The sequence below is a fragment of the Drosophila teissieri genome, unplaced genomic scaffold (genome assembly GCF_016746235.2).
Source record: "Drosophila teissieri strain GT53w unplaced genomic scaffold, Prin_Dtei_1.1 Segkk125_quiver_pilon_scaf, whole genome shotgun sequence".
Taxonomy (NCBI): domain Eukaryota; kingdom Metazoa; phylum Arthropoda; class Insecta; order Diptera; family Drosophilidae; genus Drosophila; species Drosophila teissieri.
In genome coordinates this window covers 260,726-265,573 of record NW_025224991.1, presented here as the reverse complement: position 1 = coordinate 265,573, position 4,848 = coordinate 260,726, and positions in this window count along the sequence as shown.

The window sequence follows — 4,848 nt, the reverse complement described above, 5'->3', positions numbered from 1 at the left end:
ACATGGAACCAAAATTCCTACAGTCCATATCGTCCGAGTCTATTATCGGGGCCATGAAAAAAATATATTTCGCCGACTGGGTTTCCCAAAGTATCTTTTTTTTTTTTTTAATTCCTTCTATTCCACTCGGGAACTTAGGGCTTCTACGAGAGCTTTCCATCTAACTCTATTTTGAGCTGTCTGTTTTGCACTTTCCCATGTAGTGTTTATTTGGGCTAGTTCTTGGTGAGCGGTTCTTCTCCAGGTTGCTCTTGGCCTTCCTACTCGCCTGCTTCCTTGGGGGTTTCAATATAGTTTCGGTCTCTCCATATGCGGTATAGTCTCCCAAATGCTGAGCGGGCTTTGCCAAGACGACTGGAGACATCATCATCCACTCCACCACTGTTGGATATGATGGTGCCAAGGTATGGGAAACTCGTAATGAACTCGATTGGGTTCCCATTTATGTTGATGTTTCCTTGGTTGGAGTGGTTGAAGCGCATAGCTTTTGTTTTCGCTATGTTTATCTCGAGCCCTACGCTGCTGGCTATCCTGACGAGGTCGTCACTTTTCCTCTGTATGTCGCCGAGTCTGTGCGATATGAGACATATGTCGTCTGCGTAGTCCAAGTCCTCAAGGTGTCTGGTGAGGTTCCACGAAATTCCGCGCTTGGAAGAGCATACTTCGCTCATTAACTCGTCGACTACGATGTTGAAGAGGAGTGGTGACAGCGGGCATCCTTGCCGAATTCCGGTGTTCGTCTGGAAAGGTGCACTAGTTTTTCCATTGTGCAGTACCGCCAGGTTGGCATCGTCATACATCGATTTGATGATGGCGATGAGGTTTGCAGGTACTCCTTTTCTTGCAAGTGCTCGCCATATTGCTGCTCTTTCAACTGAGTCGAATGCCTTCTTGAAGTCGATAAACAGGAGGTAAAGCGGGGCTCTCCATTCCACAGCTTGCTCGGTTATTATGCGTAGTGTATTTGCCTGGTCTACGCAACTCCTGTGTGGTCTGAAGCCTGCCTGTTCGTCTCGTATTGTTGGCTCAATTTTTTCCTGGAGGCGTTCGTTCAGAAGTGTAGCTAAGATCTTGTAGCTGGTGTTGAGCAGTGTTATCCCTCTCCAGTTGTTGCAGTCACTAAGGTCGCCTTTTTTGGGAAGCTTCACAATGATTCCGTTTTTCCAGGAGTCTGGCACCGTCTCGCCTTCCCATATGCGTGAGAAGTGTGGATGCAATGTTTCAGCCATTAGTTGGGTGTCAACTTGAAGCAATTGAATGTTGTCTTCGCCAGCTGCCCTGTTGTGCTTCAGCTTCTTTATTGCATTCACGATTTCTCTTACATTCGGGGGTGCAGAGGGTATCCTGCTACTCCCACTTGGCGGCACAACACTCCTGTAGTCTATGGCCACGTTTGGTGATGTGGTGTGGCTAATTCCCATGAAGTGTTGGCGCCATCTTCGGATTTGTGCGTCATCATTGGATAAGAGGTTACCTTCTAGATCTCTGACTGGTTTGTTCTGTCTGTGATGGGTTCCTGTGATCCGTGAGATCTGCTGGTATAGCGAGCGCATGTTGTTCTCGCCGGCTGCTCGTTCTGCGTCTGCCGCAAGTCTATCCAGCTGTGCTCTTTTGTCCTTTCTGGCCGACTTTTTCACCGCTCTGCATAGTCCGCGATACTCCTCACGGTACTGCGTGAGCTGGTCTTCAGGTGGTTCCTCCTTCTGATTAGGTCCCAGGTCCCTTCAGATATCCAGTCCGTTCTTCCGCGTTGTTGCAGGCCAAGTATTTCCTCCGCCGTGGTCCTTAGTTGCCTGCAGGTGTACTCCCATGGGTGGTCTTCTAGGGGGATCAGCTGTTCTCGCAGCGTGGACGTCATTCTCGTCTTCAGAGTAGAGTCGCTAAGGAGGTGCAGGTTCAGGGGGGGGCGCACGCCGGTGTTGACTGTTGCCAGTGTTCCTTGAGTGGTTGCGGTTGAGCTTTATTGAAAGTTCTCCAATGACCAACTCATGATCACTGTTGGCTGCTCCCCTTTTGTTCCGTACGTCCAGTAGCGAGTGTCTCCATTTCCTGCTAATGCATATGTGGTCGATCTGGTTGCGCGTATTACCAGTTGGAGATGTCCAGGAGTATTTGTGGACATCTTTGTGTGGGAATAATGTGCCACCGATGACCAGTTGGAATAGCTGGCAGAGTTCCACTAATCTCTCTCCGTTATCGTTGCGAGTCCCAGTTCCATGCTGGCCCATGACAGATCTTAGTCCGGTGTTGTTGGGGCCAATTTTTGCATTGAAGTCACCCATGAGGATGTTGATGTCACTTTGCCGTAACTTGTTGAGGGTTGCTGTAAGGGCAGTATAGAAGTCGTCCTTGGTGTCGTCGTTTGCGTCTTCCGTCGGGGCATAGCATTGAATGATGTTTATATATCTAGCTCTACATCTGAACCTGGCGGTCATGATTCTATCAGAAATGGGTTCCCAGGAAACCTTCTTTATGCGCTTGGACACGAAAATTCCCACTCCATATCTGCTGCCGTCACTGTTGCCACTGTGTAGGACTAGATTGCTATCTGATGTTGTTGTTTCCCCACTGCCAGTCCACCTCATCTCGCTGATTCCAGCTATTGCAATGTGGAGTTTCTCCATCTCCGCCTCGAACTGTGCTAACCTAGATGGTTCTCTTAGAGTTCTAACGTTCCATTGTCCAATTCGTGTCCGTTTTGAAATGCCTATGGTCGTCATCGAATTTGGGGATCCGTTTATGTTTAAATTTCTCGTATTAGTTTCAGTAATCGTTGTAAGTTTTTCGACCGATCTGGTGATTGGCCAGATGCGGCTTATCCCAGTGGTGGGGCTGCCACCTGTCGCTATCGGGGAGTGGCGCCTACGGTGTTGTGTTGTTATTCGTAGAAAAGCGAGCAGTCTGGTAACGCGATCGCCCTGCTGGGTGTTGTTGCTGTTCGCAGAAAAACACAGGGTGCGCTTGGTACTATGTGGGTGCCCCCGTTTTCCTCCCATGTAATGAGGAGGAGGGGGGTGGGATGGTGTGGCAAGTGGAAGTTGCCGAAGATTGTTGTAATAGGCAGTTATGTGGAAGAATACTTTCTAAAAGTTAGAAAAGCATTTCAGAGAGGAAGTTTTTGTATGGCCATGCTCTCGTCATGGGTGGGGTTTGAACCCACGACCCCGTGGTTAGCAGGTAGTTACACTATCCACTACACCACGAGGCCCCCAAAGTATCTAAGGACGGATAACGGAAGACAATATATTAGTTCGGTTTTCGAACAGTACTGCAACACGAATGGCATTACACTTATAAGGATCCCTCCATATTGGCCTCAAGCGAACGGCGAGGTCGAGAATATGAATCGATCATTAGTAAAGAGACTAAAAATTGCACATCTGAATAAGGAAAATATTCAACAAAAGATTCAGGATTTCATGCTAATGCATAATGTTACCCCACATAGCACAACAGGGACCTCTCCTTCAGAACTTATGTTCAATCGTATGATTCGTGACAAAATTCCTAACATCCAAGACATTTTGGGCGAAGTCCACGATTCAAGAAAAAAAGATAATGATTGTATGCAAAAACATAAGGGAAAAGTAGATGCAGAAAAAAGAAGAGGGGTGAAAGAGGTAGATATTGAAGTTGGCGATCAGGTGTTAATGAAGAATGTTGTTTTTCCAAACAAGTTAACACCCAACTATGACACAACCACATATGAAGTTTTAGAGCGTAAGGGTAACATTGTTAAGATTTCAGGTGGGGGAAAGACAATCATCAGAGATGCTAGCCATCTTAAAAAGATTCCGGACGCCAGGAAAAGTATCGACCTTCTGGACTTACCGCCAACAGGCACGGAAGTAGAGGTTCCACCTCAACACCTTATGGCTGACCACAAGTTGGCACATCATCTGGACCTGGGTTGAAGCTCAAGCTGGTAAACAAAGGAGGGATGTGGGAGCCCGTGCGAGAGAGCGGCCAGCCAAGCAGTGAGAGAGACCATTGCTCTTTCAGGAAAGCCGATGATGAGTAGTATGAACCGGCAGATACGGACGCGTATTATTGTGTTCGAAAATAAGTAAATAAACAAGCAGTTACATATACAGTTCTACTGAAGTGAAATTGGTTTCATTTATGCGGGTTGTTACACATACTTTTCAACGAATCTAGTATTCCCTTTTACTCTACGAGTAACGGGTATAAAAATAGATAGCAAATAGGTTACAGATGTAAAAATCAGAGTTAGCTGAAATGTTGCCATATATCAAAAAAGGTATTGACGAAGATTTTTTTTTGGAATTAATAAAGCGCCAAATTATATAAATATATATAAATTCGTCCTGAGGCTATTTTCATCTTTAGAGATATACCGATTATTCAGGAACTCACATTTCCTATCAACTGGATTACCCCATTGGACAAACCTCTTATAAAATTTGATTTTAAAATTTTTTTATCTTCTGAAGGTCTTTGTGTACCATGGCAACTTGTAAGAACGACGCACCTTGGTTGAAGTATAGCTGTCAAGAGTCAATCAGAGGGCTAATAAGAAGTTGTTATATATAATGAGAAAAGGAAATTTTTAATTTCATTTAAGTTTTTAGTACTTAGATTACATTTCGGAATTTTATAAACAGACGGTAGAAAATTTAAAAACTCAATGTTAAAACATGATGTACATCACAACAGGAAATAGTAAATTCGAAGAGAGCAATTTAGGAGCTTAAAACCGAACTGGTATAAATTAAATCAAGTAACTTGCGCGAGATATTGAAAACATTATTAATTTTAAAAAACATTATTATCATAAAAATCATCAATAACAATAATTTTATGAGACAGGTGTACATTGCTAGAAAC